A 16,978-nucleotide genomic window follows, 5' to 3' on the forward strand; every position below is an offset into this window, starting at 1 on the left:
ATGAAAAAGTCACCACTCAGAGACAAGCAAGGGCTTCTTAGCCAGGCAACTATGTGTGTGTTGATTTAAAATCCTTCCAAAGATAACCCTCTCTGCTGTGAAGATGCCTTCTTAGCACTGCACAATTCATTCATCATCCTTAGCTTCTGCTGAAAAAAAGTTAGCTGTTCACCTCTCTCTAAAGATCAAATCCACTGTGTTCAGGACAAATTGCTTCCTTCTTAGAACTTCAGAAAAATATAGTTACTTCTAAGTCCTAATGAAGATATATTACTTCAAAAGCTATAAAACAGAACTCCCAGATACAGCTTTTGAGTGAATCCCAAGAAAGGTCAGTTAGGTTGTAGACATGAGAGGTCTCTGCTGCCGCAAATCAATCCCTTAAAGTGTTCCTCCAAGATCTCTGCAGTCTGTGCTAACCAGCAGCCTTGGAGGGTCAAGGAAGGGCCATCCGTTGGAAACGACTTGCATCTCTGATATAACAACAGAACAATGAGATGATTTTTTTTTCCTTAAAGGAGGACATTTCTACACTCCTTTCATTCAATATGTTCAGAGGGGAGGACCAAAATGGCAGCAGAGAATGCTTTCCACAAAAGATGCAAGACCAATTCTCTTTACTCAAAGCCCTTAGAGGGAAAGTAGCTAAGAGTTTTCTACCAGACAAGGAGACACTCAGAGACATCAAGGTCCAGAAGAGTTCACATCTCCTCCACTCAATCAGGTACAAAGGTACCACTTTGAAAGACATATACCAGCTCCCTCTTTTCTCCAAGAACTTCAAAGTGGTGTACATCCCAGTCGGAGGTCTCTTCACAGCACCTTTATGGAAAAGTGAGGGGGAAATAAAGGGCGATCCTGAGCAATTTTCAAAAGGCCATTCAGCAAGACAGTGGCAGATAAGGAAACAGTCTTCCTGATTCTGATAACTCTATTTCATTTTCTCTAAGGCAAAAACTGATCCTGGGGGCCCAACCATTAGATGACCACAGTAACACAAATTGTTCTTTATAAGAAACCCAGCTGAAAATGTTATGGGAAAAGCAAAATATCATCTCAACAGGGTCTTTACTGTCCTTAAGATACTCCAGGCCACAGTAATCTCTCCTGACTCTGGGAAGTACAGAGTCAGGTCAGTGGTTTTCAAACTGGGTTCCGTGGAGCCCCTTTAGAGAGCACTGGGAGAGTAAGAAGAGCCAGATGGAACTCTGCCTTTCCACCCCAACTTCAGCCAGAAAATCTCTAAGCTTATCTGCTCAAAGGGTTGCATGATTTTTAAATATCTTTTAACAATCTAGGATTACTATATTCCTTTAAAAATGAAGGAACAGGGCTTCCCTGGTGGTGCAGTGGTCGAGAGTCCGCCTGCCGATGCAGGGGACATGGGTTCGTGCCCCGGTCCGGGAGGATCCCACACGCCACGGAGCGGCTGGGCCCGTGAGCCACGGCCGCTGAGCCTGCACATCCAGAGCCTGTGCTCCGCAAAGGGAGAGGCCACAACAGTGAGAGGCCCGCGTACCGCAAAAAAAAAAAAAAAAAGAAGAACAGAAGCAAAAAGAAGTTAAATAACCAGAGAGAAGCACTGTTGAAAGAATGAGTGGTGGAAATCAATACGTAAATCAAGCAACCAATGCCTGGGTGTAAAGAAGAAAAGAAGGTGAGCTTGGATGGTCCTAAGACCCAGGAGGATGAGCACTTTCAAGAGGTGATCCTCACAAGGGCATAGTACAAACCCAGGAGGGACTTTGCTGATTGGCTTAACATTGGTGCCTCTTCCTTTGAACCTCATTTTCTTATAACACTGAAATAGCAAACGGTACCATGACTATTGACCTCTTTCATCATAAATATATTTATCCTCCTGCAAATTAACCTCAGTGATTCTTTTCCTTTTCTTCTGTTTCAATTCTAAACTCCTCCTTTCCTTGGCTACCTCTTCAAACCCCAACCCTTCTATGAGGTTTTATTCTGAATTAGTAAAGCCAGTTTGGTCCCAAACAATTGCATGTAAATTATATTATCCAAAAGCATCAATTCAATCTTGCATCTGTGGCAAATTCTGTCTTGTGAAAAAGTCAGGAAAGAATACTTAAACAATAATACTGTTAGTTCCCTTCATACACTGGTACAGCAGAACCAAATGATACAAGGAATCATAGAGCTGGAAGGGTCCCTAAGAAACCATTCAAACCACCACCACCATCTTCTAGGAGCAACATCCTAGACTCTTGACAATAAGAAACAATTTGAAACACATCCAGAGATAAACTTTAACACACACTTTAGATAAAATTGTTCCCCTGCCTTCTCTTCTCAGTTCCCATTTCTATATTGTGTCCTCATATTTTTATTTTTATTTTTTTGCAGTACACGGGCCTCTCACTATTGTGGCCTCTCCCGTTGCGGAGCACAGGCTCCGGACGCGCAGGCTCAGCAGCCATGGCTCACGGGCCCAACCGCTCCGCGGCATGTGGGATCTTCCCGGACTGGGGCACGAACCCGTGTCCCCTGCATCGGCAGGCAGACTCTCAACCACTGCACCACCAGGGAAGCCCTGTCCTCATATTTTTATTTTTTATTTCTGTTTGTTATCTTTTGACCCCTCTTTATACTCTTCTTGGTTCTGCATATCCCCCCCTTCTCTTGAAATGCCAGACCATCCACCAGGTTTCAGTAAATAAGAACATTTTTCTAAGCTTCTACATACTAAATTCTTAACTGGGCATCTGAGTTGCTTTTTCCCAAATTACTTGCAAGCCTACTAGCAAGTAAAGAGTATTGGTAACATTTTAGTATATACTATATAATCTTTCATTTTGTTTTTATGTAGAAGGATGGATGGATACATACATAGATAGATAGATTCAGAATCTTATTGCTCACGTTTTTGTAAACTTTTTTATTCAACAATATCTTTTGGACATCTTTCTATATTAATAAGTCAACATTGTTGTTTTCATGCTTTTATAGTATTCCATCAACTGTGTGCAATGACATTTAAATAGAGGATGAATTCTGCCTTCCAAGAAGTTGCTTCCTTAGTCTAGTTCAGAGTTTTGATTATTCCAACAGTTCCTAACTGACCTCCTTGTCTGCTTTCCCCTCTATAATCCACCACCCATATCATTGCTGACCTTATCTTCCTAAAACACAGGGAGGCTCATGCTTCTCCTCTTCTTACAATCCTTCTGCTCTTCGGGTAAAATCCAAACTCCTTCCCAGGGCATCCAAGCCCCCAAACCTGTCTCTAGCCTAGGTTTCCTGCTCCATTCCCAGCCTCCCATTTCCCCCAGCCCCTAATATAACAGACTTTTCATCATTTACTGCTCACTGCATGGAAATTCAAGCCTCTGTGCTTTTCCTACTACTTATAAAGTCCTCCCCACCTTGTCTACCTGTTAAATTCCCAGTGCTCTTAAGATCTTCCTCTATAGCATCTGTAGCACCAGGACAGTCACTTTTTTCTGTGTGAATGAAGCCATTCCTAAATTTCTATATAATGGCACTTATATTGTGTTATAGTTTTTTATGTATATGTTTATCTCTCCCACTATTCTGGCTTTATCCCTAATGTTTTATACAGTAACTGCCACTCAATAAAAGTTTATTGAACTAAATTCAATCCATCAACCTGTGGACCAGGCTCACAAGATAGGATAAATCATTCATTTTAGCTTAAATTCTGGATCCCAGGGATGAACTGTATTTCCACCCATCACAGTTGTATCCCTGATACAACAGCGTCAATTGAAATTGCTAATTTATTTTTCATCCTCCAATTTCCAGCTTGAAAGTAACACCCCAGATATGCAGGAGATAGAGTCTTAAGGACAGTGTCATTGATATTATTTCCACTCTTTCTACTAGTAGGAGGGAATGGTGAATTCAGGCATTATGTCCAGCATTCTATTACACTCCACAAATGTCCTGGAAGAGGCAGCAACTGTGGGAGCAGTCAGTACTGTTCTAGAAAACAATTAAAGTCTGAAAACAATGCATAAATAATATTTAAATGTGAATTTTGGCAAGTATGAAGTATTTCATTAGTTTTATCAGTATATATGACTTCCTTTTCCCTTTCCCTTTCAAGAAAGAATATACAACTCTCTGCTGAACAGAATCAACCAAGAAATATCAAATGGCATAGTCTTAGATTATGTTTTCAGGGGGTGAACAAAAAGAGAAGTTGTCTAGATAACATTGGCTTCAGTGATATCAATGTTTAGTTTTCAGTTTCCTCTTAGGGCTTCTTGGCTTAGTGGAGCAAGGCGATTCTTTTTTCACTAAAATACAGTCCTACAGCACTGCGATACTAATCATGTTGTATTCTGCTTTGCTTTGTATTGTTTTCATTGTTTCTGATTGCCACTGATTTACTGGATGTTTGACCTCCTATGTGTGGTTTAGACGGAGACCAAAACACAATAAAATCAAAATCAACACTGCAATAAAGTGGGTCTGAAAAAATACATAAATGTTGCCAACTTAACAATTCTTTCCTTGACAAACCACTAGAGATACCCAATCTCAGATTTCCCTTGAGAGTCAATGAGAACCATTTTTCCTTTATTGTTCTATTTTTTTAAGAACTGTAACAAAGAAATAGCAAAGCGCAAAAATCATAAATGCACAGCTCAATAAATTTTCACAAAGCAAGCCCGCCAATGTAACCAGTACCTAGTGAGGCACCCCAAAATCCCCACTATGTAACCCCTATTCTGGTCAGACTATAGATGAACTTTGCGTATATTCTCATTTTATGTAAATGGATTCATACAGTGTATACTCTTTTGTGTCTGGTTCCTTTCACTCCAAGTTACACTGGTGAGATTCGTCTTTGTTTTCACTTGTGGCAACAGTGTGTTCACTGTCACAGTGAACAATGTGTTCGTGCCCCGGTCCGGGAAGATCCCACATGCCGCGGAGCGGCTAGGCCCGTGAGCCATGGCTGCTGAGCCTGCGCGTCCGGAGCCTGTGCTCCGCAACGGGAGAGGCCACAACAGTGAGAGGCCCGCGTACCGCAAAAAAAAAAAAAAAAAGAATAGAGGCGTTGGAATATTTGCCAAGGTATTAGTAAAAAAGAGTAGAAATGATTTGTGCCAGAACATGACTAATATGAATTCTAGTTTTAAAACCAAATCCACATATAAGAGGATATGACACCCAAAATTCATTTCAATGGCTACTAAACTATGCTAGATTAAATTAAAAGTGGTTTTAAGTTATTTTAGCTCCTTGCATCAAAAGATGGGAGTCTCCTTCCTCACAATGAGAGACTAAGTCAGCTTGTGACTGCTTTGACCAATAGAAGTAGGCAGAAGTGACACTGTGACTCTGAGCTCAGGCTTCTAGAGGCCTTGCAACATTGCTCTCACCCTCCTGTGCCTGCTGATCCCACAGGAGACTCCATTTGAGCCCACCTGCTGGAGGAGGAGGTCGTGTGGAGCAAAGACAAGCCCTCTCGTCTGAAGTCCCTGACTGTGATGGGGGAATCCTGGTTGAGTGAAATCCATTTCTCCTGTCTTCACTACTCAAGGTCATTTTAAAACTTGCATGTCCTCTAAGTAGCACATAACCTAAGCAGTAAGATGTTTGCTTGCCTCACGCTCCAGGAATGTGGAGCCAGCTGTGTCTAATTCGAGCTGAGCTGGTTAAAACTGGATAGGACCTCCTAACCTCCAACTGAGCCTGCGCCGGTGTCTGCTCGGTGCCCGTTTGAACGTGCAGAGGGCTGGAGCTGACTTAACGCCTGCGCAGAATGGCAATTGCGGCACGTTTTTTCAATCAGCGCTCCCCACGCCTCAGACCCAGCCCATGAATACCCCGTTACTTTATCACATAAGTACCCTCGGGGTGGCATATTTTAAGATTTGTCTGGTCTCCTTACTGGGCTGCCTTTTGAATAAACCCATTCCCTGCTGCAAACCTCACCGTCTCAGCATTTTGGCGTGCTGTGCATCGGGCAAAACAAACCTGGTTCGGTAAGAATGATTAATGTACATGTCAACTCAACTGGCCTAAGAGATGCCCAGAGAGCTGGTAAAACATTATTTCTGGGTGTGTCTATGAGGGCAGTTCTGGAAGAGATTAGCATTTGATTCAGTAGACTGAGTGAAGAGATCTGAGCTCACCGACGCGGGCGGGCATCCTCCAACCCGTTGGAACATAAAGGCAAAGGAAGGGCAAATTCCTTTTCTGTTTGAACCAAGACATCCATCTTCTCCTGCCCTCAGCCATCAGACTCAGATTGAATTATACCACTGGCTTGCGAGGTTCTTCAGCCTGCGGGCAGCGGATTGTGGGACTTCTCGGCCTCCATAGCTGTAAGCCAGTTCCTATGGTAAATCTTATGGTATATCTTATGGTAAATCTTATGGTATATCTTATTGGTTCTGTTTATCTGGAGAATCCTGACTAACGTACAGTCCTTGAATGATGCGAGGGTTAGGGGTACTGAGGCTCCACGCACTTGAAAATCCACGTATAATTTAAACTCAGTGCTCCACATACACTGTTCCTCTGCAGCCGGGGTTCCTTCACATCCTAGGTTTAACCAACCTCGGACACGTAGTACCATAGAATTTACTACGGAAAATATCCACGTATTAGTGGACCCCCGTACTTGAAGTCCATGCTGTTCAAGAGTCATCTGTACTAACAAGCCCTCAGAACACTTCTTGAATATACCCCAGGTAAGAGCAGCAAAAGAATTGACTAGCTGAGCCCAGCTCAACTTTTTGAACGAATAAGTTTTTGATTTAAGCCACTAAATTTGAGGAAGTGTTGTTTTGCAGCAAGAGATAACTGAGACTAGTACCCACAGCCCGTTCCAGTTACCTCTTGTTTTGTTATGTAACAACAAATGAGTAAAGAAACTGGATGGTGTATTTGGGGTTACTGTCATGTCTCCAACTTTAAATTTCTACAGCACTTTGCTGCCAAATTTAGGCCCAATTTATTTCTAATCAGGACAACTCTAATTGACTCCTGGTATCTGTGTCTGCCCGCATTTACTTCCTATACCAATCTAATCTCCGTGTTGCCGCCAAAGTATCTAGGAACCAAATTAAAATTCTCCCTGCTATCATGCTTCGTTTAAACACTTCTGTCTGAGGGATAAAATTCTGAGCCTGCCTTTCAAAACCCTTTATAATGAAGCCACTATCCCACCAGCTAGGGTTGCTCCCAAAGGTGTTAGCTTCCCTGTGCTTCCATGCTGGGCACATACCATGGCCTAAAAAGTTCCTCACAACATGTGTAACACCAAAGGAAACCCTGAGGCATTAGGTGAAGCACTTAATGGGAGACAATGTCACCTTAAAATTAGTGGAAGCCTGCATGGAATTGTCCAGTACAGCCACAGGTGAAATCACAGGGCAGCCAACCAAATGTGAATCAATGTGCCACTGTCGCTGCTGTTCCATGTCTAAGGTTATATCTGAAGATCCATTTCCTTGGGAACTCTCAGGAAGCCTTATATCAAAGGTCTCCTGGGAAATTCCAGGAGCTCCCAAGGTGGTTGTGCAAATCCCAGATTCCCATGAATCAGTAATGGGATAAATTGACATCATGTCTTTCATGATTCAGTGCAGAGAAGAACTCAAACATCACTTCTTGCCAAAAATGGATAACCTGAACTTAGTCAAGAGGAAACAAAAGCAAAAATAAATAAATGGGACCTAATTAAACTTAAAAACTTTTGCACAGCAAGGGAAACTATTGACAAAATGAAAAGACAACCTACTGAATAGGAGAAAATATCTGCAAATAATAGGATCAATAAGGGGTTAATATCCAAAATATATAAGCAGGTACTTCCCTGGCGGTGCAGTGGTTAAGAATCCGCCTGTCAATGCAGGGGGCACAGGTTCAATCCCTGGTCCAGGAAGATCGCACATGCTGCTGAGCACCTAAGCCTGTGCAACACAACTACTGAGCATGCACTCTAGAGCCCATGAGCCACAACTACTGAGCCCACATGCCACAACTACTGAAGCCCGTGCACCTAGAGCCTGTGCTCCGCAACAAGAGAAGCCACCGCAATGAGAAGCCCACGCACTGCAAGGAAGAGTAGCCCCCACTTGCCACAACTAGAGAAAGCCCGCACACAGCAACAAAGACCCAACTCAGCCATAAATAAAATAAATAAATTTATTTAAAATACATATAAGCAGCTGATACAATTCAATATCAAAAAATGACCCAATTTAAAAATGGGTAGAACACCTGAATAGACATAATTCCAAAAAAGACATACAGATGACCAACAGGCACGTGAAAAGATGCTCAACATTGTTCATCATCAGAGAAATGCAAATCAAAACCACAATGAGACTTTGCCTCACACTTGTCAGAATGGCTGTCATCAAAGAGACCATAAATAATAATGTTAGAGATGATGTGGAGAAAAGGGAACCCTCCTACACTGTTGGTGGGAATGTAAGTTGGTGCAGCCCATGGAGTTTCCTCAAAAAACTAAAAATAGAACTACCATGTGGTCAAGCAATTTCACTCCTGGGCGTATATCTGAAGAAAACAAAAACACTTACTCGAAAAGATGAACCCCAACGTTCATAGCAGCATTATTTATATTTGCCAAGATACGGACGCAACCTAAATGTCCATCAGCACAAATGGATAAAGAAGATGTGGTATATCTTCAAGACATAGGGGTAGGGGATTAAGAGGTACAAACTGCTATGTATAAATAAGCTACAAGGATATATTGTACAGCTCAGGGGATATAGCCAATATTTTATAATAACTAAAAATGGAGTATAATCTATAAATTTTTGAATCACTATGTTGTACACCTGAAACTAATATTGTAAATCAACTATACCTCAATAAGATAAAATTTTTAAAAAACACAAATTGATATTCTAAAAATAACTGTTCAGGATTTTTCAAAGGGTCAAATCAAGTTTATTGAAAGACAAAGACTAAGGGGCATCACAGATTGTAGACTAAGGAGACATTAATTAAATACAACATGAGAATCTGCATTAAATTGCAGACCAAGAAAAGAGCATTAGTGGAACAATTGAAAAATTCAAAGAAAGTCTATGTACCAGGTGATAGTATTTGTATCAATGTTAGTTTGCTGATTTTGATCATTGTGGTGTGCTTTTGTAAGGTATTGGGTACTTGGGGAAACTAGATGAAAGATTATGAAAATTTTTGGTATGTTTGCAAATGTTTTGTAAATCTAAGATGATTTAAACCTTCAGAATGAGAGGGTAAAAAGTTTTAATTATTAAAATCAATAGGACAGAAGATGATGGACAATTGAAGAGGCCCCTTGAAAATAGGTTACAAATGACATCTGTCCCATTTATTTGGCTATTGGCTGACCAGAGCAATTATTAGCCACACTGGTTTGGGGCCACCCTACCCCAACCCCCATACACACACAACTTCTCAACTCTGGTTTGACTTGAATATGTCACAAAATCCTCAAAATTTCACAACAGTATTGCTCAAAATTCACTTTGATCTTATCGTGTAAAATATCCTGTATACACACTTCTTACAAGAGAGAAAGGAAAGGAGAGGGAAAGTCATACAAACAACAAGAGGCTATTTCCAAAAAGGTAGTTTTAAAACCATCAGCTAAAGTAGAATCACCTGGGTAACTTGTTTTTAAAAACTCTCATGCCCAAGACCCACATCGAACCTAGAGAATCAACATCTATAGGACTGGAGTATTTGTGTGAGTTCATTGTATGATTCTGAGACATACCAAGGGAAGTCTGAGAACTACCATTTAAGAAAATGACTGGTCTCTAAAAATGGGATTCATTAACCACTAGATGGTGCCAGGATTCTGAAGATGGAACTTTCCGTGTATATTTCCCTTTGAGTAAACAGTATATTCATTTTCCCTTTTATCTCTCTCCTCCACATCTCCCCAACTTTTAGAAGAAGGACATAACACACCAAAATAGATACTCAGCATCAGTGTGACACTTTCTCCTTGAATTTATTTTAGCTGTAATGGTCTTGCTCTGAGTGGGTCTTGGGGACGGCAGATCTAGGGCTTGTTTTTCCCTTAGCATCTTCCTTTCTGAGTGCAAATGTTTTAAGGAAGCAAGTCCACTGTGAGTAGTGGCTTCATCAGCAATGAGTGATGGACTAAGAAAGAATTATGTGACAAATTCCTGAAAGCTGTATTTAACCATTTGTAGCTTTTATCTCTGCCCCTTCCCAAAAACCATGACTTCAAAAATATACCAGAATCATCAGTTTATTCTGTCCTAACTCCCACTGCCTCTATGCAAAAGTATTTAACTTCTTTAACAGTTTATCCTTTTTTATTTCCAGATTTTCTTCACATTAAAAAATCCTGTGTGATGATAATCTCATTTCAGAATTTTTCTGAAGAGTACATTTGTTTGAAATCTGCTCGAGGACATGCATGTAGCCTTACACGTGTTTAAGTATTTTTAAATGTGTACTGAACAGAAAAAAAGCTGGAAAGCTGACCAAGACAATGTATTTCTTTTATTAATCCTGCAAATACCTACTGAGTAATGATATATAGCAGGCACTGTGATACCTACTAGCATAGATATACAGTATTGACCAAAATAGACAAGATAGAAATCTCATGGACTTGCATTCTGCTTGAGAGAAACATGTAAATCAACAAAATAATGAGAGAGTGGCAACTCTTAAAAAATAAAGCAGAGTGATGTGACAGTTTCTACACAATGTAGGATTATTTTTGACAGGGTGGTCAGGGGAGGCATCCTTGAAGAGGTGCCATTTGGACCAGGAGTGAATGATGACAAGAGGAGCTGGAGATCCAGCTCTCTAGGCAGAGGGTAGAGCAAGTGCCAAAGTCTGGGGGTAGGAACAACATCTGCTATGATGCAGATCAAGACGAAAGACAGTTGAGGGAAGCATCAGCCAAATGAGGCTGAAGACGTGAGCAAAGACCCAATCAGGACCATAGATTGCAATTTAAAGTTGTTTTGTTTTGTTTGATGTGGACCATTTTTAAAGTCTTTATTGAATTTGTTACAATATTGCTTCTGTTTTATGTTCTGGTTTTTTGGCCACAAGGCATGTGGGATCTTAGCTGACCAGGGGTCGAACCCGCACCCCCTGCATTGGAAGGTGAAGTCTTAACCACTGGACCACCAGGAAAGTCCCTAGATTGCAATTTAGATTGGTTGGTTTTTTTTTCTTACATAAAATGGGAAATCATCAGAACTTTTAAGGAGGAAATCAATACTGTTTCTTTTTCTTTCTTTTTTAAGATCGTCTTGGTTCCTGTTGGTAGAGTAGCACAGTGGAAGCAGAGAGAACAATTGCAATACTGCTGCAGTTGTCTAGATAAGGGATGATGATAGCTAGGTTAGAGATAAGAGTGGAATGCAGAGAAGTGGTCAAACTCTAGATGTGCTCTGAAAGTATGGCCAATCAGACTTGCTGGTGGAGTGCTTGTGGGGAGTGAAGGGGTGAGAGAAATCAACAACAACTAAATTGCTGTCTGATCAACCAGATGGGTGGGGAAGCAACTTACTTAGGGTAAAATGGGACAAGCAAGGTTTGGAGAGCTGTGACTTTAAGATTCTGGTTTGGTAACAGTAAGTCTGAGATGTTTATTTAATATGGGAAAAGTTAGGAGGAGATTATAAGATTTGATAGTCATCAGCATACAAACAGAATTTAGAGCCATAAGGCTGAATATCATCTAGAGAACAATATTGATAAGCTGAGAATAATAATACTCCCTATGGTTATTGCAAGGAATAAATTGAGGAATATATAAAATATCTAAGTGACCAACAGAGTAGCCAACAAAATATGACTTTTCTTCCCTATTTCATTCCTTGGTAAAAGTGGACTCTGCAGTAAATCACAACAGAACTAAAATCTTTCCATTAGCTCAGATGTCTTTACAGCCAAAGGAAATCTTAATAATCATCTGTCTCCACATTTCCAAAATGAGGCTCTTCTAAGGTGTTCACAGGTTTCCAGGATCTCTGTTAAGCCTGAGTTAATAAAGTTTAACAACTTTCTTACAACAAGGACCTATTGTACAGCATAGGGAACTATAATCAATATCTTGTAACCTATAATGGAAAATAATCTGAAAAAAGATATAGATATATATGTATGTATAAGTGAATCACTTTGATGCACACCTGAAACACTAAATTGACTATACTTCAATCTTAAAAAATAATAAATATGGGCTTCCCTGGTGGCACAGTGGTTGAGAGTCCGCCTGCCGATGCAGGGGACACGGGTTCGTGCCCCGGTTCGGGAGGATCCCACATGCCGCGGAGCGGCTGGGCCCGTGAGCCATGGCCGCTGAGCCTGCGCGTCCGGAGCCTGTGCTCCGCAACGTGAGAGGCCCGCGTACCGCAAAACAAAATAATAATAATAATAAATAAAATTTTAAAAAATAAAGTTTAACAGATTTCTTTTTTCTTTTTTTTTTTTTTATGTGGTACGTGGGCCTCTCACTGTTGTGGCCTCTCCCGTTGCGGAGCACAGGCTCCGGACATGCAGGCTCAGCGGCCATGGCTCACGGGCCCAGCCGCTCCGCGGTATGTGGGATCTTCCCGGACCGGGGCACGGACCCGTGTCCCCTGCATCGGCAGGCGGGCTCCCAACCACTGCGCCACCAGGGAAGCCCGGGGCAGTTTCTTTGTTTATCATCAAGGACTTAAGCAAATCAAGAGTGATCCCACATGCTCAGGAATCTCTGACACAAGTGCCTTTTGCTTATAGGTTGATTGCAAAAGAGAACTGGCAGAGCTTGAGGTTTTTCATGTTGTTCAAGCTGAGGAGGGAAAACTCCAATAGAGGGGGACGATGAGCAATGCTAGAAAAGGCTTGGAAGTACGGCTGCAATCCAGGACTCAGTTTGTCCAGGAGCACTCACTATGTTCCAGCTAAGGGAAAAGAGAATGATTACATACTTGCACTGTCACACTTGCTGTGTCAACTCCGCAAATTTTGGTTTTTTTTTTTTTTGGCGGTACGCGGGCCTCTCACTGTTGTGGCCTCTCCCGTTGCGGAGCAACAGGCTCCGGACGCACAGGCTCAGCGGCCATGGCTCACGGGCCCAGCCGCTCCGCGGCATGTGGGATCTTCCCGGACCGGGGCACGAACCCGTGTCCCCTGCATCGGCAGGCGGACTCTCAACCACCGCGCCACCAGGGAAGATCCAAATTTTGGTTTTAAGTTCCTTTTAATCTAGAAAGATAGGTTGGGTTTTAGGTTACCTTCTTTGACTTCCTTGTAAACAGACACTGTAGATTAGGCTTTTGGTTTTTTTGGCTTTTACTGTGTTTTCTAGTTTAAAGTTTGTAAAACTACTAGCAGGGCACCATGTATATGGAGAGGTATTGAAATTTTTGAAAATTCCTCTACAATTCCAACTACAATTGCTTAAACATCCCACAAAGAATCCTCTCTGCAAAAGATTCTTTTATGGGAAGGTGATCAGGCTCAGCTCAGACCTGGGGCAATAAATAAAAGGTCTCCAGAATGACTTTTGAAGGCATCACGGTAGGTACACACAGATACCGTGAAGGCAAACACTGTATGAATCATGCAGAAAACATAATATAATGTGTAAGTAGGTTGAAGAGACTAGGAACCATGTGTTCTATTTTCCTTTAGCGGAGACTGTGTATAATAGTGAAAAGACATATGGCTTTGGATTCTATACGCCTGCATTTAAATTTCAGCTCTGTTGCTGTTTAACTGAAGGTGTGAGCTAGGAAAAGAAACTGTTTCTCTTCAGGTTGGTTTCCTTATCTCCGAAATGGTGAGAAATTACCTGTTTTCCAACATTAGAGGAAGATTAAATAAGTTTCTATGTATAAAGTGCTAGGCATAATAGAAATTACACAACAAATAAGTTCGCTTCCGCTCTTTACCCTCCCTCCCTGAAAACCTAATAAGAAACACTGGAACACAGTTTCTCAGAGAAACAGTCTGTTTCCTCAGCCCCCATGATGGCCCAGCCCAATCACCAAACCACACCTTACTCTGCAGAGTTTTCACAGGTGCATAAGGCAGAATGCAAACTCTGGTTTACCAGAAATCTCACAATGACTTCTAACCAGTCTGGACTAAACTCTCCCTGTGGCTATGGAGGGGTTGGTCAGTAGCTATACCTAGGTTTGAGTCTCAGCTTGGTGACGTACAAGCTGTGAGACGTGAGATGACTTCATGAAACTTGCTGAGCCTCAGCGTCCTCCTCTGCAAAATGAGGATGAGAACTCCTTTATGGAATCATTTCCCGCATTGCACACATGCATGTTAAGAAGCCTACCACCGGCTGTAGTCCCAAGTGGTGCTGCTGAAATGGGCAAGTTCATGAAACCCAAGAATGTGGTTCTGATCCTGGCTGGATGCTACTCCAGACGCAAAGAAGTCATTGTGAAGAACACTGATGATGGTACCTCAGACCGACCCTGGAGCCATGCTCTGGTGGCTGGAATCGACCGCTATCCCTGCAAAGTGACAGCTGCCATGAACGAGATGAAAATCACCAAGGGGTCAAAGATCTAGTCTTTTATGAAAGTTTATAGCTATAATCACCTCGGGCCCACAAGGTAGTCTGTGGATATCCCCTTGGACAAAACTGTTGTCAACAAGGATGTCTTCAGAGACCCTGCTCTCAAACACAAGGCCCAGTGAGACACCAAGGTCAGGTTCAAGGAGAGATACAAGACCGGCGAGAACAAATGGTTCTTCCAGAAGCTGCAGTTTTAGGTCTGTCTTGTTTCAGTTATTAAAAACACCAAAACAAAACAAAACAAAAAGCCTACCAACCATTATCACAAATGTGGTGATCTTTATAAAAAACTCTGCCAATTTGTTACCCAATTGGGTCATCGTCTGCATTTTTTTATAACTAGTAGAGAATATTTTTCACTTGTTTATTAGCCATGAACATTTCTTCTTCCATGAATTGCATGCTTATATCCTGACTCACATCTTAAAAGATACCATGAAATAAATTTTTAATACTAAACTATCACAGACAGTACCATCACAGTCAGCTGTTGTAAATTCAGCCCAGCCTCACTATTCGTCACTGTTTTTAAAAAAATTACAAGATGAATGCTAAATTGAAGAGAAGTAATCAACAGTAAATAGAAACATATTAGTAAATGAATCTCTTTCTCTTTGCCGGTATTTAAGAGATAGTAGTTCATGCTCTTCTAAATGCCTGAAGATTTTGTAAAGAATCATCATTATTAATATTCTTTGTTATACCACTGTTACAAACAGGTGAAATAAACAACCACCTAAAAAGCATGATTTAAGGATTACCAAGAAGGGTAAAGGGAAAATACCAAATATCCTGGCCCTGGACTTATGTAGACTACGTGAAAAATATAAAAACACATGTCTTCAAAAGAAACAGTGGTGATCAAATTAACCAATTGTGAATAAGTTTCTAGTAATATTGTTAAATAGTTAGCCAGAAATAAACCCTAACATTTATGGTCAATTCATTTTCAACAATAGTGTCAGGAAAACTGGCAAAAGAGTTAAGTGCCAGGACAACATGCAAAAGAATGAAGTTGGACCACTACCTCATAATACACTCAAGAATTAACTCAGGGACTTCCCTGGAGGTCCAGTGGTTAAGAATCTGCCTTCCAATGCGTGGGATGCAGGTTTGATCCCTGGTCGGGGAACGAAGATCCCACATGCCGCAGGGCAACTAAGCCCGCGCGCCGCAACTACGGAACCCGTGTGCTCTGGAGCCCACATGACACAATTAGAGTGAAGCCCACGCACCACAACGAAAAGCCCACATGCCACAACAAAGATCCCGCATGCCGCAACTAAGACCCAATGCAGACTAATTAATTAACTTAAAAAAAATTAACTCAAAGTGGATCAAAGACCTTACACTAATGTAAATGCTAAAACTCTTAGAAGAAACTCTTAGAAGACCTTGGGTTAGGCAATTATTTCTTAAGTATGACACCAAAAGCACAAATGATAAAAGAAGATTGATATATTGGATGTTATCAAAATTAAAAACTTTTGTGCTTCAAAGGACACCATCAAGAAAGTGAAGAGACAACTGCAGAATGGGAGAAAGTATTGCAAATCATATTTTGGAAAAAGAACTCATATCTGGAATATATGAAGGATACAACTCAATAATAAAAAAGATGACCCAACTTGAAAATGGGCAAAGGATTAAATGGATTCTTCTCCAAATAAGAGATATAAATGCACAGAAAAAATGCTCAAAATCATTTGTCATTAGGAACGTGCAAATCAAAAGGATAATGATATACCATTTCAAATCCACTAGAATGGTTATAATCAAAAATAAAAAAAATAGTAAGTGTTGTCAGGCATATGGAGGGATTGACACCCCCATCCATTGCTGGTTGGAATGTTAAAATGGTGCAGCCACTTTGGAAAACAGTTTGGTAGTTATTCAAACAGTCAAACATAGCAATTTTACTCCTGGGTGTACAACCAAGGTAATTGAAAATATATGGCCACACGAAACTTGTACACAAGCTTCCGTAGCAGCATTATTCATAAAGCCAAAAAGTGGAAACAACCCAAATATCCTCCACCTGAAGAATGGATAAATACAATGTGGTATATCCATACAATGAAATACCGTTTGGTCATAAAATGGAATGAATTACTGACGCACACTACAATGTGGACAAAACCTGTCAGCATGCTACGTGAAAGAAGCCAGCCACAAAAGATCCCATACAGTATGATCCCATTTATATAAAATACCCAGAATAGGTACTTTCCCTCTCTATAGCTGAGATATGAAATGTCTCATGTAGCGCAATTACATTAGTAGATTAGCTGTTGCTGAGGGCAGAGGAAGGAGGCGGTGGGGGGGATGGAGAGTAACTGCTAATGGGTACAAGGTTTCTTTTTGGAGTGCGGAAAATGTTCTAAAATTAGATGATGGTGGTGGTTGTGTAACTCGGTAAATAAACTAAAA

At 41.1% G+C, this 16,978-nt stretch overlaps 1 pseudogene; it reads left to right on the forward strand.

The window, feature by feature from the left end:
* Window positions 1–14,334: 14,334 nt before the first annotated feature.
* LOC103086197 (60S ribosomal protein L27 pseudogene) lies at window positions 14,335–14,745 on the forward strand (annotated as a pseudogene).
* The last annotated feature ends 2,233 nt before the right edge of the window (window positions 14,746–16,978 follow it).

This window comes from Lipotes vexillifer, unplaced genomic scaffold, assembly GCF_000442215.2.
Source record: "Lipotes vexillifer unplaced genomic scaffold, Lipotes_vexillifer_v1.1 scaffold1616, whole genome shotgun sequence".
Lineage (NCBI taxonomy): Eukaryota > Metazoa > Chordata > Mammalia > Artiodactyla > Lipotidae > Lipotes > Lipotes vexillifer.